The sequence below is a fragment of the Bos mutus genome, chromosome 18, assembly GCF_027580195.1.
Source record: "Bos mutus isolate GX-2022 chromosome 18, NWIPB_WYAK_1.1, whole genome shotgun sequence".
In the NCBI taxonomy this organism is placed as follows: Eukaryota; Metazoa; Chordata; class Mammalia; order Artiodactyla; family Bovidae; genus Bos; species Bos mutus.
Genome location: NC_091634.1, coordinates 31,608,660 through 31,636,497, shown reverse-complemented (window position 1 = coordinate 31,636,497; position 27,838 = coordinate 31,608,660). Strand labels below are relative to the sequence as shown.

Genomic DNA, 27,838 nt, shown 5'->3' with positions numbered 1-27,838 from the left:
TTACAATTATTTGAGAAAGTTATAGAAAACTTTTGAATAATAGGTTTTCATGTATATTTGTACTAATAATATTCACCACACATACCTGAAAGTTTGAAGATCAAAAGCAACCTTTGAAAAAGTGCTTGTAAGCCATAAAGGTACTATCATCATTTATGTCATTAACATTGATGTTATTTCATAAATATTTGGGAAAATAGCAACAGAATAAAATTATTTAATTTCACAATGATTAATTTTAAAGGTATAAAGCTCAACAGACACATATGCATATGTGTGTGTGTCTGTATGTGTGTGTATGTTTATAATTATAAATTACAAATAGTCTCTTTGTGTATAATTAGAAGTATTCAATATGGAATATTTATGCAAAATATTCATTTTCTCATGGCTAGGATTTGATTATTCCCTACTTAAAATTTAGTACTAAGTTGAGCCTGATGCTTTTTTCATAGATGCTGGCAGAAGACATGAAACTGTTTGGTCAGAGACAAAGAACTTCATCACATCACATCAAAGATACAGTAAGTCACATGAGTATCCAAATGTTTGTATCAATTCTGCTTGCCCTGAAAATCCCAAGCAGGACATCTAGACAGATGTCTGCATACACAGAGGGTTGTAACACAGAAGGGGAACACTGAGCTTAAGAAACCAACGATTTTATAGCAAGCAGGTTTTATAGTAAACCTTTGTCCCTGAGGGAAATGTAACCTCACCCCTCAGTTGCTTGCTGAAAACACAATCCTGAGAAATGGCCCAGGTAATGTGTTCAGGCATGAACTGTGGACCAGCAGCACATGTGGAAACGAAGGCGATGCAGGGAGAAATAAATAAATTTCACCTGTTGACCTGAAACTATCACAACATTGTTAATCGGCTATACCCAATACAACATAAAAAGTTAAAAAAAAATTGAATTTCCTTATTACGAAAATTAAAAGTTGGCTCTACATAATCTGGTATTAACCATAATCCTGGACTTTGCTCTAATATTTTAAACACAGACTTAATATAAAAATGACTTTGTTCCAGCCAAGTGAGATTGAGTCCACTAGCATTTACTTAATGCCTACTATGTGTCTTTCTCTAGGTTGGGTGCTTTGTTAGCTAAGCAACCATTCAGTGCAAAAGAAACCATTCCAATAAAAAGGCTTTCAAAAATAGCTATTTCAAACAGCCGACTATCTGAGAATAGGCAAGGCAAAAAGAAAGCTATTGTCTAGTAGTGATCAATTTCAAGCAGTTTCAAAATGCCTCTGGTGATATCATTCTCACCATCTCATAATGTTTTGCAAGTTGTTAGGAAGAGAACATTAAATCACCCGGTCAGTAGAGCTATTCTCTTCCCTATAACTCATATAAATCCACTGTGTACAGGAAATCATCATTTAATCACTCCAATGCCATTCTCATAGATAAAGCTCTGCCTCTTTCTTTAGAATTATGTTACAGATGTTGCAGAATCTGTTTATTCACACAAAGGAAAATGTCAAAAAAAATGTTCAGCTTCTATCCTGATGGAAGGTTTATGCATGTCTGTGCACACACCCCCATACAGACTGACCTCTTTCCATCTCTGTCACCCTTCTAACAATCATCCTGTTAACAATATCTCTCAACTGCAGTTACCAACAAATTATTCTATGGTTTGCACTCTGATGTACTCCATTCTCTTATACACTATTACAGTCTCGGGTAGAGTGATTTTTGAAATGTAAATTCAGCAATTTATCTCCATGGTAAAGCCATCCAATGGTTTATCCTGTTTTTGTTGGGTTAAAGCAAAAACTACTTATTATTTACAGTCCCCTAGATTTGCTAGATTAGGAGTCTGAAAACTGTGGCCCATGAGCTAAATAAATTTGCAATGTTATTTGTAAGTAAAATTGTATCGGTATACAGTCATACATTCGTATCTATTGTCTATGGCTGATTTTGCACTACTGTCAGAGTGGAGTAGCTGCAACAGGACGGTAAGGCTTGAAAAGGCTTGAAAAAGCCTTACCGTCCTGTTGCAGCTACTCCACTCTGACAGTAGTGCAAAATCAGCCATAGACAATAGATACGAATGTATGACTGTATACCGATACAATTTTACTTACAAATAACATTGCAAATTTATTTAGCTCATCTGAAAGAGATGGGAATACCAGACCACCTGATCTGTCTCTTGAGAAATCTGTATGCAGGTCAGGAAGCAATAGTTAGAACTGGACATGGAACAACAGACTGGTTCCAAATAGGAAAAGGAGTACGTCAAGGCTGCATATTGGCACCTGTTTATTTAACTTATATGCAGAGTACATCATGAGAAATGCTGGGCTGGAAGAAACACAAGCTGGAATCAAGATTGCCAGGAGAAATATCAATAACCTCAGATATGCAGATGACACCACCCTTATGGCAGAAAGTGAAGAGGAACTCAAAAGCCTCTTGATGAAGGTGAAAGTGGAGAGTGAAAAAGTTGGCTTAAAGCTCAACATTCAGAAAAGGAAGATCATGGCATCTGGTCCCATCACTTCATGGGAAATAGATGGGGAAACAGTGGAAACAGTGTCAGACTTTATTTTTCTGGGCTCCAAAATCACTGCAGATGGTGACTACAGCCATGAAATTAAAAGACGCTTACTCCTTGGAAGGAAAGTTATGACCAACCTAGATAGCATATTCAAAAGCAGAGACATTACTTTGACAACAAAGGTCCGTCTAGTCAAGGCTATGGTTTTTCCTGTGGTCATGTATGGATGTGAGAGTTGGACTGTGAAGAAGGCTGAGCGCCGAAGAATTGATGCTTTTGAACTGTGGTGTTGGAGAAGACTCTTGAGAGTCCCTTGGACTGCAAGGAGATTCAACCAGTCCATTCTGAAGGAGGTCAGCCCTGGGATTTCTTTGGAAGGAATGATGCTAAAGCTGAAACTCCAGTACTTTGGCCACCTCATGCGAAGAGTTGACTCATTGGAAAAGACTCTGATGCTGGGAGGGTTTGGGGGCAGGAGGAGAAGGGGATGACAGAGGATGAGATGGCTGGATGGCATCACTGACTCAATGGACGTGAGTTTGAGTGAACTCCGGGAGTTGATGATGGACAGGGAGGCCTGGTGTGCTGTGATTCATGGGGTCGCAAAGAGTCGGACATGACTGAGCGACTTATCTGATCTGATCTGTTTATTTAAATAATAATTTATTATATATATATTTATTATATATTAAACATATTCTTTAACAAAGTCTGATTTATTTTTGGTTATGCTGGGTCTTTGTTATAGGGTATGGGCTTTCTTTAGCTGTAGCAAGTAGAGTCTACTTTCAAGTTGCAGGGTGTGGGCTTCTTGTTGCTGTGGCTTCTCCTGTTGGAGAGCACTGGGTCTGGGGCAAGCCGGCTTCAGTAGCTGTGGCATGTGATCTCAGTAGTTGTGGGTTACAGGCTTTAGAGTGTAGGCTCAGTACTTGTGGTTCTACCTAGGCTTAGTTTCCCTGAGGGATGTGGGATCTTCCCAGACCTGGGATTGAACCCATGACTCCTGCATTAGCAGGCAGATTCTTAACCACTGGATCACCAGGGAAGTCCTGTATTTTTTTTTTTTTAATTAATGTATAGTTGGTTTATAATATTGTGTTAGTTTTATGTGTACATCAAGTGGTTCTTCTCCATTATAGTTTATTATAAGATATTGAATATATTTCTCTGTTCCATACAATAAATCCCTGTTGTTTATCTATTTTCTATATGGTTGCATGCATCTGTTCATCCCATACTCCCAATGTATTCCTCTTTCTCCTTCCTCTTTTGTAACCATAAGTTTGTTTCTATGTCTGTGAGCCTGTTTCTGTTTTGTAATAAGTTCATTTGTACTATTTTTTATATTTCACAAATATATGATATCACATATTTGTCTTTCTCTGACTGACTTCATTTAGTATGATACTCTCTAGGTTCATCCATATTGCTGCAAATGGCATTATTTCATTCTTTTTCTATGGCTGAGTAATACTCCAATGTATGCATTTTGCATCTTCTTTATCCATTCAGCTGTTGATGGTCTCTTAGGTTGCTTCCTTATCTTGGCAATTGTCAATAGTGCTGAAGGAATGTTGGAGTGCATGTATCTTTTTCAAATTAGAGCTGTTGTATTTTCCAGTTATATATTTTCTGGATCATATAATAACTCTATTTTTAGTATTTTTTTAAAGCAACTTCCATACTGTTCTACATAGTGACTGCACTAATTTACATTCCCACCAACAGTGTAAGGAAATTTCCTTTTCTCAACACCCTCTCCAGCATTTATTATTTGTAGACTTTTTGATAATGACCATTCTAAACACTATGAAGTAATATCTCATTATAGCTCTGAATACATTACTCTAATAATTAGCAATGTTTAGCATCTTTTCTTATGCCTATCAGCCATCTGTGTCTTCTTTGGAAATGTGTCTGTTTAGAATTTCTGTCCATTTTTTATTAGGTTGCTTGTTTCTTGCTATTGAGTTATATGAGCTATTTGTGTATTTTGGAAATTAAGCACTTCATGGTTGCATCATTTTGATACTTTATCCTAGTCTGTAGGTTGTCATTTTGCATTGTTTTTGGTTTTATTGCACAGAGTTATAAGTTTGATCCCAACTGTTTACTTTTGCTTTTATTTCTACTGAATTTGTATTCTATTACTGCATAACTAACTACCACAAAATTATCACTTTAAAACAACAAAAATATATAACCTGCTATTCCCAAACCCCACACCATGGTACCCCATGAACATCTGGAACAGTGTTCAATGAATCGTGAAACTTAAACTCCAAAGTGAAAGTGAAAATGAAGTCGCTCAGTCATGTCTGACTCTTTGCGACCCCATGGACTGTAGCCTGCCAGGATCCTCTGTCCCTGGGATTTTCCAGGCAAGAATACTGGAGTAAGTTCCCATTTCCTTCTCCAGGAGATCTGACCCAGGGATTGAAGCCAGATCTCCAAGAAAGTCTAGATCAGATCAGATCAGATCAGTCGCTCAGTCGTGTCTGACTCTTTGTGACCCCATGCATCACAGCACGCCAGGCCTCCCTGTCCATAACCAACTCCCAGAGTTCACTCAGACTCACGTCCATCAAGTCAGTGATGCCATCCAGCCATCTCATCCTCTGCCGTCCCCTTCTCCTCCTGCCCCCAATCCCTCCCAGCATCAGAGTCTTTTCCAGTGAGTCTACTCTTCGCATGAGGTGGCCAAAGTACTGGAGTTTCAGCTTTAGCATCATTCCTTCCAAAGAAATCCCAGGGCTGATATCCTTCAGAATGGACTGGTTGAATCTCCTTGCAGTCCAAGGGACTCTCAAGAGTCTTCTCCAACACCACAGTTCAAAAGCATCAATTCTTTGGCACTCAGCCTTCTTCACAGTCCAACTCTCACATCCATACATGACCACTGGAAAAACCATAGCCTTGACTAGACGGACCTTTGTTGGCAAAGTAATGTCTCTGCTTTTGAATATGCTATCTAGGTTGGTCATAACTTTCCTTCCAAGTAGTAAGCGTCTTTTAATTTCATGGCTGTAGTCACCATCTGCAGTGATTTTGGAGCCCAGAAAAATAAAGTCTGACACTGTTTCCCCATCTATTTCCCATGAAGTGATGGGACCAGATGCCATGATCTTCCTTTTCTGAATGTTGAGCTTTAAGCCAACTTTTTCACTCTCCACTTTCACTTTCATCAAGAGGCTTTTGAGTTCCTCTACACTTTCTGCCATAAGGGTGGTGTCATCTGCATATCTGAGGTTATTGATATTTCTCCTGGCAATCTTGATTCCAGCTTGTGTTTCTTCCAGTCCAGCGTTTCTCATGATGTACTCTTCATAGAAGTTAAATAAACAGGGTGACAGTATACAGCCTTGATGTACTCCTTTTCCTATTTGGAACCAGTCTGTTGTTCCATGTCCAGGTCTAACTGTTGCTTCCTGACCTGCATACACATTTCTCAAGAGACAGATCAGGTGGTCTGGTATTCCCATCTCTTTCAGATTTTTCCACAGTTTATTGTGATCCACACAGTCAAAGGCTTTGACATAGTCAATAAAGCAGAAATAGATGTTTTTCTGGAACTCTCCTGCTTTTTCCATGGTCCAGCGGATGTTGGTAATTTGATCTCCGGTGCCTCTGCCCTTTCTAAAACCAGCTTGAACATCACGAAGTTCATGGTTCACATATTGCTGAAGCCTGGCTTTGAGAATTTTGAGCATTACTTTACTAGCGTGTGAGATGAGTGCAGTTGTGTGGTAGTTTGAACATTCTTTGGCATTGCCTTTCTTTAGGATTGGAATGAAAACTGACCTTTTCCAGTCCTGTGGCCACTGCTGAGTTTTCCAAATTTGCTGGCATATTGAGTGCAGGACTTCCACAGCATCATCTTTCAGGATTTGGAATGGCTCAACTGGAATTCCATCACCTCCCCTAGCTTTGTTCATAGTGATGCTTCCCAAGACCCACTTGACTTCACATCCCAGGATGTCTGGCTCTAGGTCAGTGATCACACCATCACTCTGCTAAAGCGCAGGGGCTGCGACCGGGCTAAAGCGCGGGGGGCTGCGGCGCTAAAGCGCGGCGGCGCGGCTGCGACCAGCAGCTAAAGCGCGGCGGCTGCGACCACGCGCTAAAGCGCAGGCGGCTGCGTGAGGAGCCACCCCACGTCCGAGGTCAGGGGCAGAAGCCGAGAGGACCCCCCCCCCCCGCCGGAAGGGCGGGGGCCAAGTGGAGTTACCCTACGTCCGAGGTCAGGGGCAGGCCGAGAGTACCAGACTGTGATGGCGCAGGAACGGCTGAGAGGAGCTAACCCGCCTCCGATGTTGGGGGACGGCCGAGAGGAGACACCTAGCTTCCGAGGTCAGGGGCGGCGACAAGAGGAGGTACCCCGTGTCCGAGGTCAGGGGCTGTGGCCCAAAGGAGCTACCCCATGCCCCTAATCCCGAGGCCAGGGGCGCCGGGCGGGAGGAGCTACCCCACGCCCGAGGCCAGGGGCGGTTGCCTGGAGGACCAACCCCAGGTCCAAGGAGCCGTGGCTGCGCAGGCGCAGGAGGGCCTAGAGGAGCTATTCCAAGTTGAAGGTCAGGAAGGGTGGCAGTGAGGAGATACCCCTCGTCCGAGAAAGTTTAACTAAATATTTAATGCAAGGTGTTTGAAAATCAAGGAAAGTAATATTGCCAATGCGTCGTTTTTTTATGTTTGTTTGTTTTGTTCAAATAGTTCTATTACTACAGTCAAATATGTATGATTTAAAATGTTGATTGCTATAAGGAAAAAAACCAGATAATAAAGACTGATAAAGGTCAGTTTTCATTCCAGTCCCAAAGAAAGGCAGTGCCAAACAATGCTAAAACTACCACAGAATTGCATTCATCTCACAGGCTGGCAAAGTAATGCTCAAAATTCTCCAAGCCAGGCTTCAACGGTATGTGAACCATGAACTTCCAGATGTTCAAGCTGGATTTAGAAAAGGCAGAGGAACCAGAGATCAAATTGCCAACATCCGCTGGATCATTGAAAAAGCAAAGGAGTTCCAGAAAAATATCTACTTCTGCTTTATTGCCTATGCCAAAGCCTTTGACTGTGTGGATCACAATAAACTGTGGAAAAATCTGAAAGAGATGGGGATACCAGACCACCTGACCTGCCTCCAGAGAAATCTGTATGCAGTTCAAGAAGCAACAGTTAGAGCTGGACATGGAACAGCAGACTGATTCCAAATCGGGAAAGGAGTACATCAAGGCTGTATATTGTCACCCTGCTTATTTAACTTATATGCAGAGTACTGGAGAAGCACAAGCTGGAATCAAGACTGCCAGGAGAAATATTAATAATTTCAGATATGCAGATGACACCACCCTTATCGTAGGAAGTAAAGAACTAAAGAGCCTCTTGATGAAAGTGAAAGAGAAGAGTTTAAAAGTTGGCTTAAAGCTCAACATTCAGAAAACGAAGATCATGGCATCTGGTCCCATCACTTCATGGGAAATAGATGGGGAAACAGTGACAGACTTTATTTTGGGGGGCTCCAAAATCGCTGCAGATGGTGACTGCAGCCATGAAATTAAAAGACGCTTGCTCCTTGGAAGAAAAGTTATGACCAACATAGCAGCATACTAAAAAGCAGAGACATTACTTTGCCAACAAAGGTCCGTCTAGTCAAGGCTATGGTTTTTCCAGTAGTCATGTATGGATGTGAGAGTTGGACTGTAAAGAAAGCTGAGTGCCGAAAATTTGATGCTTTTTCAATGTGGTGTTAGAGAAGACTCTTGAGAGTGACTTGGACTGCAAAGAGATACAACTAGTCAATCCTAAAGGAAATCAGTCCTGAATATTCATTGGAAGGGTTGATGTTGAAGCTGAAACTCCAATACCTTGGCCACCCTGTTCGAAGAACTGACTCATTTGAAAAGACCCTGATGCTGGGAGGGATTGGGGGCAGGAGAAGAAGGGGATGACAGAGGATGCGACGGTCGGATGGCATAACCAACTCAATGGACATGAGTTTGAGTAAACTCCGGGAGTTGGTGATGGACAGAGAGGCTTGGTGCGCTGCAGTCCATGGAGTTGCATAGTGTCGGACATGAGTAAGTGGCTGAAATAATGGATAGAAAACTTGAAAGCATATTTAGCCAAAGAATGTATTACAAAAGCAAAATAAGGAGATAAAAATGATGTTCAAAATCAATAGTAATTAGGGAATTACAAATTAAAAGCACACTGAGCTATGAGTATATAATTTAGTAGTATAGCCAGACCTAAAGATCAGAATTCGGAGAAAGTGATGGCACCCCACTCCAGTACTCTTGCCTGGAAAGTCCCATGGACGGAGGAGCCTGGTAGGCTGCAGTCCATGGGGTCGCTAAGAGTCGGACACGACTGAGCGACTTCATTTTCATTTTTCACTTTCATGCATTGGAGAAGGAAATGGCAACCCACTCCAGTGTTCTTGCCTGGAGAATCCCAGGGACGGCGGAGCCTGGTGGGCTGCCGTCTTTGGGGTCTCACAGAGTTGGACACGACTGAAGTGACTTAGCAGCAAAGATCAGAATTACCATAAATTACTGAGCAGGGGTTGCCTGGAGCATGGGGTGGTTGTGAAAATTTAGTGCAAATGGGTAATATGGAACTTTCTATTATAATGAAAGTGTTCTAAGTCTTGACTGTGGTTCTTATTTCAGGACTACACACACTTGTCAAAATCCATCCATCTATACATTTAAATTGTACTCTTTAACTCTGGAATTTGCATGGAAATTATACCTGAAGAAAGATGTTTAAAATGTTTATGCTTTGTTATCTCCCCAATCTTACTATAGAATTTTTATTTTAAAAATGTTTAGTTTCCAAAGAATCCTTTAAATAATGCTACATGCATCCGCCTATACATACTCACATACATACATACATGCCCATGGAAACAGGTAGTTGTGAAAAGCTAGGCTGATAATAAGACTGATAGATGCTAGGCTAGCCTCAGATCCAGGGGAATTCAAATACACATAAGGTAAGGTACAGGGTAAACAAAACAAAGTCAAATCTAGAGAGGAGAATTGAGCAGACACCTGACGGGTAAAAAGAGAACTCTGTGGTTGTGTGTGTGTGTGAAAGAACAATGCTGCAGTACATGATTTTATACTTTTGACCCTTCAGTCAGACACCAACTATTTGAGTGAATTTGTATGGACTACTTCCCTTCCAAATAAATAGACTTGATTAAAATGGAATGGAATAGAGAAGGAGGTTTTGAATGCTGAATTTTAAATGGTGACAAAAATCGTATGTGTGAATATGCATGTGTGCATGAGAGTACCATGTGTTAGGATCTGGATATAATTTGGTAAATCTTAAGTGTTCATTAAGCCATAATTTTTTTGTTGTGCTAGTGTGAATCTGGGCTGTTCTGAGTGCATTTTTATATTATCCTACAATTAATTCACAATAATTTTTAGATGAAGATGTTGGTATTTCCAGCGAGTTATGTGAAACTCACTTCTGTCATGTATTTAGAACCAGTATTGGAATAAGACACAGGAGAGCTGGGGATGGACATAAAAATAACAGATTAGTAAACAATAATTGCAGAATGTACAAAAGGTTTTTACTAACCCTTTATAAAACATGTCACCGTCTCAAGTATATACTTAGAAACAGCTCACTAGAGAGAAATTTGGAATCAAATAAATCAGGGTCCCAAAACATGTCTTGCACAGCAGAAAACCAAGAGGACGTGTTCTTAATCCCAACAGTCTTTGGGTTAGCACCACAAAACCAAGATACAAGAGCTAAGTAAGGTAAACCATTCACAGTGAGATGATTGAATCTTTCTCTCTTCTCCCCTCAACACAATTAAAGACTCTGAATTTTCCCATTTTACAAATGGGAAATCTGTGCATTGATGCAGATGGTATACAGAGTTACATAGCATACAATTTTGAGGTGTACATTTGAATACCAGCTGATTTATATTTAAGGATTATACACGTAACAATTATATGGTTTTCTTTCTCTATTTTATGTGGAGACTTCAGTTTCAAAAGATAGAGTTTGATTATCTAGGCCTGCAGTGCTAAGGTATTAGGATTGCATACTGGAATTATAGAAAGCAATATACAATACATTTTTGGGGGTACAGCAAATGACACATTTGTTTTTTAGAAGGAAAAAAAGTCACAAAAATGTTGCACATTCAAATCCAAACTACTCTCAATCTCTATATTTTCAATATCTAAGTCCTCCTGTGGTTATACATTATACATTCCTTCTTCCTTCTGAGGGCATATTTCGTTTTTTCCTGTGGTGGTTTCACCTTCTGTTGCCTCTCAGGCATACTTGGAAAATAAGGTGACAAATTGTGTGACTGGAATAAGTGAATTTGTGAAGAAAAAGAGCATTCTTTTACCAATTCTTTGAAATGTTCTATGAGATTCAGAGTCAACGCTGTGTGGATTCTGTGTGTACTTGGGACAGAGAAAAAGAAATTGACCTCTGAAATGAATAAAGCATGTGGTATTGTAGTAACTTAAGAGGTAGAGATTAGAAGTATATATGTATATACACTTTTCCAGTTCTGAATCCCAGTCAGATTCCACAACTCCGTCAATGTGTCCTTCACTGAAAAATAAATATCATGTTGAATCCCTCTTCAACATCTTGTTTCTCTAAGGGGATTAATTTCATATTAACTTCATCTTGATTAAGTAGATACCCAATACAAAAAAAGAAAAAGAGAGACCACATCTAGCAAGGTTAGCTATTAGCTAGACCAATTCCTTCATTATTCAGATGGTGAAACTGAGTCTTCTTTCTGAATAGACACTAAACTGGGGGCCCAGTCTGGGGCTCAGTTACTTCACTTTAGGAAGAATCCTTCAGACTCAGTTAAGCAAAAATCCCCTACTCTTTGTCTGACCACCTACTCACCCCGGCCTGCTCTCAGGTAAAATCCTTTTAGAGCAAAGAATCACTCTAGCCCCTCCCTGGTGGCTTGGATGGTAAAGAAATCTGCCTGGAATGCAGGAGACCCAGGTTCGATCGCTGAGTGGGGAAGACCAGGGAGGAAGATCTCCTGCAGAAGGGAATGGCTACGCACTCCAATGTTTTTGCCTGGAGAATTCCATGGACAGAGGAACCTGCAGGCTACAGTCCATGGGATTGCAAAGAGCCAGACACAACTGAGCAGCTAGACACTTTCACTTAGTAGCTTTCCATCCACCAGGCCCCTCCTTACTCCAATCATGCAACCCCTGCCCTTGACTATAAATCCCTATTTTTCCTTATTGTGTCCAGAATTACACTCATGTCTACCAAAAAATTTCATTACAGTAGCCCCTCCCTTGAATATAGTCTTTGGCATTGTCTTTCATAAACATCATGAATAATTTTTCTAAGCATGAGGTATGCTTATTGCTGTTGACATATCATTGATTCTAGACCTTCTCTGACAACTGAGATGGATTATATATGCATTATTACATTATTATATATAAAATATATTACCATTATATGTATGCATATATAATTATTACATTCTCTATGGCCTATTTAGATATGTGTGAAACTAGTAAAATAGTGGGGGTTTATATATAATGATATTTACATGTATGTGCATGTGACTATATGTATATGTACACATACATATATGTGCACATACGTTGTGTGCTTTTCTATAAATCATGCACTATTTCTTACAAGATATTTTCCATTTAAAACTGGATTTTTCAATCTATGTATGTGAGTATATGCAAATAAAATGGATTAATTTTGTATTCAAGTCCAATATGTGTAAATATAACATGAAGCTTCAAAATATGACTGTTTAGTAGTCAAATGTATACATCACAGTTACATATAGATTCTACTAGTGACAGAAACTTCATTTGCCTACAACTTCTATCACAGTCTGCCTAAGATGAGAATGTGGGTGATGAAAGAAAGAGAAGGCAGCACAAGTACCTCCAGTTGTTTACAGAGAGACTGAGAGGACTGTCTCCTGGTACTGAGAAATAGCCAGGCTGAAATCATACCCTGCATCATTTGTAGAAACAGGTCCCTTGGAATATCCTCCCTAAGGAAACCTTATGATCATTTGTGACAATATCTTGCACAGATGACACATCTAGTGGTGTGGTTTCTTTACTTTGGGGAATATGCTTATTAATGACCATTGCTTTTTGAAATGGCTCTGATGGTTTACAATCTAAGCAGCACCCAGGGGTGCTTCCTATTCCCTCACTTTCTCAACCATTCATCAGCTTTCTACTCTATGGAAATGACAATGCAAAGTGATCTCCCTTTGTTTGTAAAATTTTAATTCGTTCATTGTATTTTTGTCATACACTTGTCATACATTTGCATCCCTTATGTGACTTTCCTGTTCATTTATTGTACGTATTTTTCTTGATTTCCTGTCATTTTCTTGTTTTGCATCCAAACTTTATAAATATTCGAGTTATTATTTACCCTAAGTTTTAAATTTTGCCAATAACTTTTCCGAACTTGACATATCTATTTTCATTTTTTGAGTGAAAAATTTTAAATTTGATACTGTTTAACCCAGCAAGTTTTCCCTATATAGTTTGTTTTCTTTTTTTTCCCCAGAGCTAACATAATCCTCTCTCACATTGACTAATGGTATTTCCTCTCTTTCCCTTATAATTCTAAATTTGGTATTTAAATACATAAACCCTTCAAGGTTTATTTTTGTACATTGTGAGATATTTACATTGTTATTGTCCATATAATGTCAACTTTCTCAGTGTATCCATAAACTAAGTTCTTTCCTAAATAAGTTTTGATCTCCTGTATGGAACAACAGACTGGTTCCAAATTGAGAAAAGATGACATCAAGGCTGTATATTGCCACCCTGCTTATTTAACATATATGCAGAGTACATCATGTGAAATGCTGGGCTGGATGATGCTTTTGAACTGTGGTGTTGAAGACTCTTGAGAGTCCTTTGGAATGCAAGATCAAATCAGTAAATCCTAAAGGAAATCAGCCTGAATATTCATTGGAAGACTGATGCTGAAGCTGAAACTCAAATACTTTGGCCACCTGATGCGAAGAGCTGACTCATTTGAAAAGACCCTGTTGCTGGGAGAGATTGAAGGCAGGAAAGAGAAGGGGACAACAGAGGATGAGATGGTTGGATGGCATCACTGACTTGTGGACATGAGTTTGAGCAAGCTCCAGGAGTTGGTGCTGGACAGGGAAGCCTGGCGTGCTGCAGTCCCTGGGGTTGCTGAAGAGTCGGACACGACTGAGTGACTGAACTGAAATGATCTATCATCAACTAAGTTCTCACACATAGAAAATTCTGTGTTCCGTGTTCCATTTTATTTTTTGTCTATTTTGGCCTAATTAATTATTTTTAATAATACCTTTAGAGAGTGTTTTCAATCAGGTAGAGCACATTTTCTATGTTTGCTCAAAATTTTCATGATTGTCTTGAGCTTCCGTAATTTTTCTGTACATAATTTTTTTAATGCAGCTGAAATTTCATTAGACTTGCAAATATGTATAAATTTATTTGAGAGTGAATTGGCACTTTTATAATGTATCAGGAATCCCCTGGTGGCTCAGACAGTAAAGAATCCAGCTGCAATATGGGAGACCTGGGTTTGATCCCTGGGTTGGGAAGATCCCCTGGAGGAGGGCATGGCAACCCACTCCTGTATTCTTGCCTGGAGAACCTCCAAGGACAGAGGGGCCTGGCAGGCTATAGTCCATGGGGTGGCAAAGAATCAGACACGACTGAGTGACTAAGCATACATGATATATTAAGCAGTCGTGTTCATCAACACATTATATCTCTTTTTTCACTAAAATGTTTTTTTACTTGTTTTGCTATTCAACCCTTTCCATCATCTCAATTGTATAAACTTATCAACAATCTGTCAGAGAAGGCAATGGCACCCCACTCCAGTATTCTTGCCTGGAAAATCCCATGGGCGGAGGAGCCTGGTAGGCTGCAGTCCATGGGGTCGCTAAGAGTTGGACACGACTGAGCGACTTCACTTTCACCTTTCACTTTCATGCACTGGAGAAGGAAATGGCAACCCACTCCAGTGTTCTTGCCTGGAGAATCCCAGGGACGGGGGAGCCTGGTGGGCTGCCGTCTATGGTGTTGCACAGGGTCGAACACGATTGAAGCGACTTAGCAGCAGCAGCAGCATAAACAATCTGTATAAATTTCTCAATAATACTTATTATAACCTCTCCAAATTATATTTCCTAGATAGTGCATACCCCACTCCTAAATTCATGAATGATGTGACATAAACATAATGAGTTCAAAGAATAATGTTATATTCATTCACTAAGTTCCTTAAGATTAGAGTTTGTTACACACTTTTCTTCAACTGTGACTTTAGAAAAGGCATTATACATCTGTATCTCCATTTTCTTCCCTGTGTTATAGATTAATAAGACATTGGATGGTTTACTGTAAGAGTCTGTTTAAAATATCTAGATGTCTAGTGTGCAGTAGACTCACCAATGCTTAGTAATAAATAATCATAATAATATATACTATCCTTAGTATTCTGCTTAGTTACTACTTAGTAAACACATTAAATTCTTCATGTTCATGAACACTGACATGAATGTTAGTGTTATCAATTTATGTTATCTGTGGTGCCATTATAACTTCTGATTGCTTTAAAAGGGTACCCACTAATTCTAGAGGATGATACATTTATAATAGTGTTTTTTAAAGTTTTCAAAGGCCAGATCTATGATCAGTATTTACATTAAAAATACTGATCAAAGTAAACAAGCACCTATGTGTTAGATGCAAATATTACCCCTGCTTTATAGATGATTAAACTTTGCTCTGGTAATTTTCGTTCAGTTCAGTCGCTCAGTCATATACAATTCTTTGCGACCCCATGATATGCAGCACACCAGGCCTCCCTGTCCATCAGCAACTCCCAGAGTTTACTGAGACTCACGTCCATCGAGTCAGTGATGCCATCCAACCATCTCATCCTCTGTCGTCCTCTTCTCCTCCTGCCCTCATCTTTCCCTGCATCAGAGTCTTTTCAAATGAGTCAGCTGTTCGCATCAGGTGGCCAAAGTATTGGAGTTTCAGCTTCAGCATCAGTCCTTCCAAAGAATATTCAGGACTGATTTCCTTTAGGATGGACTGGCTGGATCTCCTTGCAGTCCAAGGGACTCTCAAGAGTCTTCTCCAACACCACAGTTCAAAAGTATCAATACTTCGGCACTCAGCTTTTTTTATAGTCCAACTCTCACATCCATACATGACTACCTGAAAAACCATAGCCTTGACTAGATGGACCTTCGATGACAATGTCTCTGCTTTTCAATATGCTGTCTAGGTTGGTCATATCTTTCCTTCCAAGGAGTAAGCATCTTTTAATTTCATGGCTGCAGTCACCATCTGCAGTGATTTTGGAGGCATGAAAAATAAAGTCAGCCACTGTTTCCACTGTTTCCCCATCTATTTGCCATGAAGTGATGGGACCGGATGCCATGATCTTAGTTTTGTGAATGTTGAGCTTTAAGCCAACTTTTTAACTCTCCTCTTTCACCTTCATCAAGAGACTCTTTAGTTCTTCATTTTCTGCCATAAGGGTGATGTCATCTGCATATCTGAGGTTATTGATGATTCTCCCAGCAATCTTGATTCCTGTGCTTCATCCAGCCCAGCGTTTCTTATGATGTACTCTGCATATAAGTTAAATAAGCAGGGTGACAATATATAGCCTTGATGTACTCCTTTTCCTATTTGGAACTAGTCTGTTGTTCCATGTCCAGGTCTAACTGTTGCTTCCTGACCTGCATATAGGTTTCTCAAGAGGCAGGTCAGGTGGTCTGGTATTCCCATCTCTTTCAGAATTTTCCACAGTTTATTGTGATCCACACAGTCAAAGGCTTTGGCATAGGCAATAAAGCAGAAATAGATGTTTTTCTGGAACTCTCTTGCTTTTTCCATGATCCAGCAGATGTTGGCACTTTGATCTCTGGTTCCTCTGCCTTTTCTAAAACCAGCTTGAACATCTGGAAGTTCATGGTTCACATATTGCTGAAGCTTAGCTTGGAGAATTTTAAGCATTATTTATTAGTGTGTGAGATGATTGCAGTTGTGTGGTAGTTTGAACATTCTTTGACACTGACTTTCTTTGGGATCAGAATGAAAACTGACCTTTTCCAGTCCTGTGGCCACTACTGAGTTTTCCAAACTTGCTGACATATTGAGTGTAGCACTTTCACAGCATCATCTTTCAGGATGTGAAATAGCTTAACTGGAATTCCATCACATCCACTAGCTTTGTTTGTAGTAATGCTTCCTAAGGCCCATTTGACTTCACATTCCAGGATGTCTGGGTCTAGGTGAATGATCACACCATCGTGATTATCTGGGTCATGATCTTTTTTGTACAGTTTTTCTGTGTTTTCTTGCCACTTCTTCTTAATATCTTCTACTTCTGTTAGGTCCCTAGCATTTCTGTCCTTTATTGAGCCCATCTTTGCATGAAATGTTTCCTTGGTATTTCTAATTTTCTTGAAGAGATCTCTAGTTTTTCCCATTCTGTTGTTTTCCTCTATTTCTTTGCATTGATCACTTTGGAAGGCTTTCTTATCTCCTTGTTATTCTTTGAAACTCTACATTCAAATGGGTATATCTTTCCTTTTCTCCTTTTTCTTTTCACTTCCTTTCTTTTCACAGCTATTTGTAAGGTCTCCTCAGACATCCATTTTGCTTTTTTGCATTTCTTTTTCTTTGGGATGGTCTTGATTCCTTTCTCCTGTACAATGTCCCGAACCTCCATCCATAGTTCATCAGGCACTCTGTCTATCAGATCTAGTCCCTTAAATCTATTTCTCACTTCTACTGTATAGTCATAAGGTATTTGATTTAGGTCATACCTGAATGGTTTAGTGGTTTTCTTCACTTTCTTCCATTTCAGTCTGAATTTGGCAATAAGGAGTTCATGATCTGAGCCACAGTCAGCTCCTGGTCTTGTTTTTGTTGACTGTACAGAGCTTCTCCATCTTTGGCTGCAAAGAATATAATCAATCTGATTTCAGTGTTGACTATCTGGTGATGTCCATGTGTAGAGTCTTCCCTTGTGTTGTTGGAAGAAGGTGTTTGCTATGACCAGTGCATTCTCTTGGCAGAACTCAAAGGCTAATGCCATGCCCTGCTTCATTCCATACTCCAAGGCCAAATTTGCCTGTTACTCCAGGTGCCTCTTGACGTCCTACTTTTGCATTCCAGTCCCCTATAATGAAAAGCACATCTTTTTTAGGTAGGTGTTAGTTCTAGAAGGTCTTGTAGGTCTTCATAGAACTGTTCAGCTTCAGCTTCTTCAGCGTTACTGGTTGGGGCATAGATTTGGATTACTGTGATATTTTATGGTTCGCCTTGGAAATGAACAGAGATCATTCTGTCGTTTTTGAGATTGCATCCAAGTACTGCATTTCAGACTCTTTTGTTGACTATGATGGCTACTCCATTTCTTCTAAGGGATTCCTACCCACAGTAGCAGATATAATGGTTCTGAGTTAAATTCACCCATTCCAGTCTGTCTTAGTTTGCTGATTACTAGAATGTCAATGTTCGCACTTGTCCTCTCCTGTTTGACCACTTCCAATTTGCCTTGATTCATGGATCTAACATTCCAGGTTCCTATGCAATATTGAATATTGCTCTTCACAGGATCGAACCTTGCTTTATCACCAGTCCCATCCACAACTGGGTGTTGTTTTTGCTTTGGCTCCATCGCTTCATTCTTTCTGGAGTTATTTCTCCACTGATCTCCAGTAGCATATTGGGCACCTACCTACCTGGGGAGTTCATCTTTCAGTGTCCTATCTTTTTGCCTTTCCATACTGTTCATGGGATTCTCAAGGCAAGAATACTGAAGTGGTTTGCCATTCCCTTCTCCAGTGGACCACATTCTGTCAGAACTCTCCACCATGACCCGTCCGTCTTGGGTGGCCCCACACAGCATGCCTTAGTTTCGTTAAGTTAGACGAGGCTGTGGTCCATGTGATCAGATTGGCTAGCTGCCTGTGATTTTGGTTGCAGTGTCTGCCCTCTGATGCCCTTTCTCAGTGCCAACTGTCTTACTTGGGTTTCTCTTACCTTAGATGTGGAGTATCTCTTCACGGCTGCTCCAGCAAAGCACAGCCGCTGCTCCTTACCTTGAACATGGAGTATCTCCTCCTGGCTGCTGCCCCTGACCTTGGACATGGGATAGCTCTTCTTGGCTGCGCTTCCTTTAATGTGCCCAATTTCACATAGATTCTTCTGAGATATGAACTTAGGTCTGCTGAAATCCAGAACTTCTGTGCTTAAATACTAGGCAGACCTATTAAACGAGATTAGACAAGAGCATGTTCTTTCTGCTCTCCTTATTGTGGAATGAAACGACATTTACACAAACTTTTCAACAATTAGTGGGGGAAAAAAGGGACATTTGTGGTTTGCTCTCAGGAAGCAGAACATAATAAAGAATAATTTTCTGTTGTCTGAAGGTCCTATTTACTTGAAGATTTTTCTCTCGTTTGTTCAAAGAATCTTAGCTAGCCATTACAATTCTCTTCAGCAACTAAAGGGGAAAACAGGCTATTGAATGGAATTTGTTTATGGAAAAGCATTCTACAGGGCTGTCAGCTCAGCCGCATGAATTGAAGAACTTACTGTGTGAGTGGGAATTTAATGTTAACACCTTGGGACCCATTGCCCAGCCATGGGTTTTGTCAGGCAAACATATGCAGCCGCTGGGAAAATGCATGTACTTTAGCAAGAACTTTTTAGTCGCAGTTTGAAACTTTCTCAGGTCTAAAAGTATCGTATTGCCTTCGCCTGTATTATGTGGATGACAGGCATAATTCTTCCGTACTCACTGCAGCCCTCATTCATGATTTGTGTTACATTTGATCATAAACTTTCTGACATACTTTTATTAGATTGAATATAAATTACTCACTGAAGATTACACTCAGATTGCAAAATGGTAAACATATTTTGGTCAAGATGCCCATTTATCCTTTTTGCTTTTTGTTCTAGTGTTTAGTATATTATTTTCTCCTGCCTGTTCAGAATCATTTTGTCAAGAATCTTATATTATGCCACATAACTATGTGTCCTTGGAAGGCAGAGACCGAATTGGGATGGTGTATGCACAGTGACCAGGGAGAGGTCAATAAGAGCCAATGAGAAGTGGGAAGCAAGTCAGCCTTGGATGAAGGTAACATTAAAGTTTTGTTTGGGCTCAGCCAGTAAGTAGGTGGGTTATGCTTTGGCAGTCACTTTCTCTCTGCACGTTAGTCACAGAGACACTAATGGAGGTCAGATTTCCCTACAAAATATCAACAAAAAGTGCTTGCAGATCCTGTACCTCTGATATCCTCCCCAAGACTGTGTGTTCCCAGAAGTCTTGTGTTCTCATTACGAAGGTCTCTCATTACCTAACTTGATTGAACTCTTAAGGACTGGCTTTATATCTTGAGGCTCTCCTTTATTTCCATCTTGTTGTTGATCTAAAGGTAGAGTCCATACCCTTGCCATGATTTCCACAGTCAACAGAAGAAGCAGTAACAACAAAGAAAACATCAACAACAAAGCAAATGCAAATGTAATTTTTGCATTGCTCAAGTGTGGATTATGAAGATTTTTTTCTGGGGGATTCCCTGGTGGCCCAGTGGTTAGGACTTGGTGTTTTCACTGCTGGGGCTTGGGTTCAGTCCCTGGTCCAGAAACTGGGATCCCACAAGCCATTTGGGATGGCCAAAATAACATTCTTGAGAAAATACCAAAATCACATCCTCAAAACCCAATAGCACACACAAATAAGATAAACTATTCTAATATGTTAGTATTATCATATTAGTGTTATCATAGTATTTCCGATTTTAGAAATCTGTAGGAAACAGATGACCCCAATTATCAGGTTACCTGTCCATCTAATTGTCTTTTTTCCCCTAATTTCTCCACCCACATCAATTACTTTCCCTACGTGTTCCTGCCCCACCCCTCGTCTGTACATTTCTCTATTTCTGTTCATCTTTCCTTTTTTCCCCAGTAGCATGACTTACTTTTAAGTAAGCACACAATTTATTCATTTGTTTATTATGTGTATTTTTTAATATCTATTTTCAGTCTTCACCCACATTGCTAGTAGAATTTAAGCCAAAATGGAAGATGATTTCTGTCTTTATTTTTCGCTGATGGATCCAAGCACCTGGGACAGTTCTTTGCTCACAGTAGTCACTCAATAAATGTTTTTTCAATAAATAAAGTTATATATCACTGTTGGGAAACTCTAAACTCCTCTTGTATTTCAGGACACCTCGCTGTGTGTGCTTAGTCATGTCCGATTCTGTGACCCCATGGTCTGCAACCTTCCAGGCTCCTCTGTCCATGGAATTTCCCAGGCAAAAATACTGGAATGTGTTGCCACTTCCCATTCCAGGGGATCTTCTCAGCCCAGGGATCAAACCTGCATCTCTTCAAACCCACATCTCTTGCCACTAGCATCGCCTGGGAAGCCTAAATGTCATCCTCAAAACATGTTTGGTCAATGAATGAAGACACAGATCACTGTTGGGAAACTAAATTCCTCTCCTGTTTCAGAACACATCACTATATACCATTAAAATTGAAAGTCTTTGTTTTTTCTTTATTTCCTCTTTTTAAACTAAAAAAAAATGTTTTTTTTAACTGAAAGCACTATTCTTTAAATGCACTTTTGTCTTGGGTAATTTTGTCTGCTTTTTAATTTTTTTTGGAGGGATTTTTTTCCTTTTTGGTTAGTACATGCGTAGGATCTACTTTGTTCTATGATTTTCTTTTCAGGAGGCAGACAATAATCTTATGTGTGGTTTTTATTTACACATGAGCACAGTTTCTGTCAGATGTTTTTCCTTAGATGAGTGTCCACCTCCTAAACAACATACTTAAAAGAGTCGATTTTACTGTTCTGGCCTTATTTTGTTTCTTCAGTCTCACATGAGGTAATAGAACTCTTAAAGGGAAGAGCAAATGTTTGAGACACAGTACATAGAAAACTCCAGTTACTGATCACCTATGCTGGAAAATGGACTTCCAGTACGAGCTTCTCCCTTCCATACCCAGTGTCCAGTCCCTCCTACCTTTTACACCACCAGCACATTTCCAAGAGCACTCTCCACCACCTCCATACATATGTGCGCATTCTCTTCTCTTGCGTTTGTATATTCTCTAGTTTCAGGGACTCTGTAAATACGGTGCTTAAGATAAACTGCTTAGTGAAATGTCAAATAATGTTTTTACTCATATATGGGATCTAAAAGATAAATGAACAAATGTAACAAAACAGAAACAGACTGATGGATATGGAGAACAAGTTAGTGGGTACCAGATGGGACAGGACTCACAGGAGGGGGTGGGTAACAGAGATTAAGAGGTTCAAACTACTGATGTAAAATAATTGTTAGAAGCATGTAGTGTTCAGCACAGGGAATATAGCCAGTATTTTCTAATAAATTTATAGGGACTTTATACAATTTATAAAAAAATATCAACCCCCTATGTTCTATACCTGAAACTAATATAATACTGAATTTAAAAAACGTGGATTTTAAAATTATAGAAACCTAAGTTCAAATTCTGTTTCTGAACCCTTGTTTTCAATCCTGTATCAAAGTGGACTGTAAATGGGTCAGGTAACCTGTCTGCTTGTACATAATATAGGGCTAATGACACTGCTTATATCATGGGAGTTTAGTGAGATGTTTGCGTGTGATGATACATGTAACCTTCTTAGCAAATCACCTGATACAGCAAAATTTCATTAAATAGAAGCTATAATTTTTATGGATATGAAATATTCCCATTTGAACACTTATTTGCATACCAAATAGGTATGAATTTTCATTTTAATTTTACTTGTCATTTCAAACAAATTTATCTCTTTGTAGTATACATGTGTGCATGCACACTTAGATATGATAAAAACAGTATCAAATTAGCTAATAATCTGTTCTTAAAAATCACAATGTACAGAAATCAGAAAGCTACAGTCTTGTTCATCTTTTACAAAATTTAAAGTCCTAGATATAACCTCCTTGAGGAAAACAAAACAAAAAATGAAAGTGATTTGGCTAATTCTTAGATGAAATCAGTGATACTTCATATGGCATGACACTGAAAATAAACACCAGGATGTAGATAATTACGATGAGTTTTCTGGTTCTCTGGAAATCGGGAGATCTGAAGTTCCATTTTAGTGATGTCACTCATTGATGTATATGTGACTTCTGTGTATTGTGTTCTCTCTAACTCCCGTCCTTTTTTCATCATATCTATTTATTGGTCTACCTCACAACCTCAGTCTGTTTCTAGCTCTCAGCGTATACCATAGTCATCAGTGGCATAAATTCTGATGTCAGATAATCTGGGTTCTAGTCATCCGTAAGCCACCTGTTGTATATATATTATGGCACATTACTTATTTCTCTTTTTGCCTTAGTTTCTTCATTTACAAACTGAAAATACCTTTCAGGATCTGTGCTAAAGAAAAAAATTAGTATACACAGAGCTCTTTGAAGAGGACCAGCCTTACAGAGACTGATGAATAATATAAAATATTATTAATAGTATTATGTATTTTAATATCTGGCATGTTAGCAATGTCACAGTTTTAGAAAAAACAAGTATTCTATTTTGTTTCTTTTTGTACATGCAACGTAGACTATTTATTAAAGTTGTTTCTAAATCCCATTAACCCCACTGTGATTATAATTGGAATTATATTAAATCCATTTATCAATTTGTGAAGAATCAAAATTTTATTGGTATTAATTACCCCTGAATCTAGCAAGGAATATAGTATATATCTCAATTATTAAAAATGTTAAGGCCTCTAAACAAATGTAATATGTACTTTATGTGTGCTCTACATATTTCTTGTTATTTTTAATCCACATTTTACTTTTTAGATGAAATGTTTGCTATGGTTTCTAATCAGCTCTTGTGAATATATAGGAAACATGCTTTATCTATACGGTTATGGTGGCTTAGTTGCTAAGTGGTGTCCAAATCTTTGCGATCCCCATGGACTGGAGTGGGTTGCCATTTCCTTCTCCAGGGGATCTTCCCAACCGAGGAATCAAACCTGAGTCTCCTGTGCAGGCAGATTCTTTACCAACTGAGTATCTTTATGCATGTTCCCTAAACTGTCGGAATTTCATTTTCTTAATCAGTTTCATGTTAAGTTGCATCTTGTGAAAAGGTTATCATACAACTACAAATATTAATGTTTGACCGCTTCCTGTGCTTAATCCCTTGAGAAGGGAATGGCTACCCACTCCAGTATTCTTGCCTGAAGAATACCATGGACAGAGGAATGGTGGGCTATACAGTCTCTGGGGTCGGAAAGAGTTGGACAAGACTGAGTGACTCACACTTTCACTTTTCATCTTTGTATTTTACATCCTTTTCACATAATTTACAGTGTTAGGATAATGTAAGTTAAATTATATATTAGCCATCTTTCATCTTATCCTGATTCAAGTATGATTATTGTAACGTCTCTTTTCTCCTCCATTACATGAAATAGAATTTCATCACTCAGTATGGCTGAGAAATAATCTATTCCTAATTCTTATTTTATAGGGAGAAAATAAAAGATCACAAAGTGTAGCAAATAGTCTAAAGCTACCCAGTTGGCTAGAGGTGTAAGTCTGCTATAGCCCATTTTTCTTTAGTTGAGGCAGTCCTATCTGGTGTATCTTATTCTGAATTAAATAAATAGATAAGGGTTTCCTCTCAACTTTCCCATTCTGATTAAGTTACTATTTCAGTAAACCAAAGTTTAGAATGATTAGTTCTATTAACGATTGCTGAAACAGCAGCAGGGGAGCTTGTATCACTTTCTGGTCTGGGAGGAGATATTCTTGGGTGTACCTCAGTTTCATGGGTTCAGTTCAGTCACTCAGTCATGTCTGATTCTTTGTGACCCCATGGACTGCAGCACGCCGGGTTTCTATGTCATTCACCAACTCCTGGAGCTTGCTCTAACTCACGTCCATTGAGTTGGTGATGCCATCCAGCCATCTCATCCTCCGTTGTCCCCTACTCCTCTTGCCTTCAATCTTTCCCTGCATCAGGGTCTTTTCCAATGAGTCAGTTCTTGGCATCAGGTGGCCAAAACATTGGAGTTTCAGCTTCACCATCAGTCCTTCCAATGAATATTCAGAACTAATTTTCTTTAGGATTGACTGGTTAGATCTCCTTGCAGTCCAAGGGACTCTCACGAGTTTTCTCCAACACCACAGTTCAAAAGCATCAATTCTTTGGCACTCAGCTTTCTTTATGGTCCAACTCTCACATCCATACATAACCACTGGAAAAACCATCTCTTTGACTAGATGAACCTTTGTTGGTAAAGTAATGTCTCTGCTTTTTAATATGCTGTCCTGGTTTGTCATAGCTTTTCTTCTGAGGAGCAAGCTTTTTTAAAATTTCATGGCTGCAGTCACCATCTGCAGTGAAGTGCAAGAAAATAAAGTCTGTCACTGTTTCCATTGTTTCCCCATCTATTTGCCATGAAGTGATGGGACCAGATGACATGATCTTCATTTTTTGAATGCTGAGTTTGAAGCCAGCTTTTTCACTCTCCTCTTTCACTTTCATCAAGGAGTTCTTTAGTGCCTCTTTGCTCTCTGCCATAAGGGTGGTGTCATCTGCAAAATTGAGGTTATTGATATTTTTCCAGCAGTCTTGATTCCAACTTGTGCTTTATCCAGCCCAGCATTTTGCATGAGGTACTTTGCATATAAGTTAAATAAGCAAGGTGACAATATACAGCCTTGCTGTACTCCTTTCCCAATTTTAAACCCGTCTGCTGTTTCATGTCCAGTTCTAACTGTCGCTTCTTGACCTGCATACAGATTTCTCAGGGGGCAGGTAAGGTGGTCTGGTATGCCCATCTCTTTAAGAATTTTTCACTGTTTGTTGTGATCCACACTTTCAAAGGCTTCAGCTAGTCAATGAAGCAGAAGTAGATGATTTTTTCTGGAATTCTCTTACTTTTTCTATGATTCAATGGATGCTGGCAGTTTGGTCTCTGGTTCCTTTACCTTTTCTAAATTCAACTTGAACTTCTAGAAGTTCTTGCTTTTACATATTATTGAAGCCTAGCCTGGAGAATTTTGAGCATTATTTTGCTAGTGTGTGAGATAAGTGCAATTGTGTGGTAGTTTGAACATTCTTTGGCATTGCCTTTCTTTGGGATTGGAATGAAAACTGAACTTTTCCAGTCCTGTGGCCCCTGCTAAGTTTTCCAAATTTGCTACCTTTTTGAGTACAGCACTTTCACGGCATCATCTTTTAGGATATGAAATAGCTCAACTGTAATTCCATCACCTCACTAGCTTTGTTTGTAGTAATGCTTCCTACAGGCCACTTGACTTTGCACTCCAGGATGTGTGGCTCTAGGTGAATGATCACACCATCATGCTTATAAGGGTCATTAAGATCTCTTTTGTATAGTTCTTCTATGTTTTCTTGCCACCTCTTATTAATATCTTCTGCTTTTTTTTAGGTCCCTGCTGTTTCTTTCCTTTATTAAGCCCATCCTTGCATGAAATGTTCCCTTGATATGCCTAATTTTCTTGAAGAAATCTCTAGTCTTTCCCATTCTATTGTTTCCCTCTATTTCTTTGCATTGATCACTTAGGAAGGCTTTCTAGTCTCTTTGCTATTCTTGGATTTTCCTAACTTGTAAAAAATGAATTTTACACATTTATTGTCACAAAGCAGCTAATAATTAAAGAGATCTTAGGAATTGTCATAGTCTGTTTTCAAATGACTAGAATTCAAAACCTAAGCATCTGAAATTTCCTTTTTCCCTGAGAGATGAAACAAGTTAACATGTGTTTCCTACAAAATCCAGGTGGCTGGATCCTGTGCAAAGAGACAGATTGTTTTACATTGCAGTTATTTGGTATCCATTGACTTCAGTTAGGTTCATTGTTATGCAACACAATACAGGCACACTGTTTTCATAAGGAATGTATATTATGGCATTGGGCCATCTCTGGACTAGTCCCATGGTCTTCTCTGTTATGATTCTAGCTGGGTGGTTTGTGCCTAGTTTGAGGCTCAGAATCGGAAACATCCATGCTGAAGTTTCACTCCTGGGTGTGTGGTCCTCCTAACGCTCCTCCTTAAGGACCTGGGAAAATACCAACCTTTGATTCCAGAGCCCTTGGACATGAAATCAGAGAAGGCAATGGCACCCCACTCCAGTACTCTTGCCTGGAAAATCCCATGGGCACAGGAGCCTGGAAGACTGCAGTCCATGGGGTTGCTGAGAGTCAGACACGACTGAATGACTTCACTTGCACACATTGGAGAAGGAAATGGCAACCCACTCCAGTGTTCTTGCCTGGAGAATCCCAGGGATGGGCGAGCCTGGTGGGCTGCCGTCTAAGGGGTCTCACAGAGTCGGACATGACTGACAGAAGCAAGACATGAAATAGGCATTTGAGGGTGATTATTACAGGTACAAGAATGGGTAGGGTTCTTGTACAAGGTAGAATACAAGAATGGCAAACAACTGAAAGTGCTGTGGAGTCTTGGTTACAGGGGCATCTGTGTAGTTAGTAGATTTTCTGAGTGAGGAGTGGAGTTCCGACATACTCTCTATGGACCAGAAATTCAGTGAACTAATGGAGGGCTGAGAGCTGATTCTGTCTTCATGTGCTTAATTGAAGGCTGACTCAGGAAGAGTGGATTGAAATGTGTATCTCCCACTGGAAAAGGAAACAAGGAGTTTGCAGATTCCCATTTCCCAGAGGGTAGTGTGGTTTACTTTGAGCATTCTAGCCTTTTCTGTAATGAAGGGACTATGATTATTGAAGACACTATTTAGAAGGTTTGGAGGGACAGAAGGCACGGCTGTTCTTAAGATGGGATGTTAGTTATAAGGAGGAGGGGTGCCTTTTGCAGATGGTATCTCTGCAAAGCAAGTGAATGCTCTTAGGTCATGAATCCTGAGCAAGCAAGTGTGACATACGTCAATGCTTGGTATAGATTGTTTTGTGAGAATCATGTTCTTAAACTCAAGTTATTCACTCTTTAAAAAATAGGAAGATTCAGATTGTCATTGTTTTTTTTTTTAAATATTTATTAGAGTATGGTTGATTTACCATGTCGTATTTCAGATGCACAGCAAAGTGATTCAGTTATACATACGTATTCATTCTTCATTAGATTCCTTTCTCATACAGGTTATCACAGAATATTGAGTTCCCTGTGCTATACAGTAGATCTTTGTTGGTTGTCTACCTTATGTATAGTAGGG

At 39.5% G+C, this 27,838-nt stretch overlaps 1 long non-coding RNA gene across 1 annotated transcript; it reads left to right on the top strand.

Annotated features, from left to right (window-relative positions):
- The first annotated feature begins 455 nt into the window (after nt 1–455).
- LOC138991698 (uncharacterized) lies at nt 456–21,071 on the top strand. Its single transcript, XR_011467565.1, has 3 exons — nt 456–524; nt 19,558–19,738; nt 20,835–21,071. It is a non-coding gene; the product is annotated as an uncharacterized lncRNA (long non-coding RNA).
- Nucleotides 21,072–27,838: the final 6,767 nt, after the last annotated feature.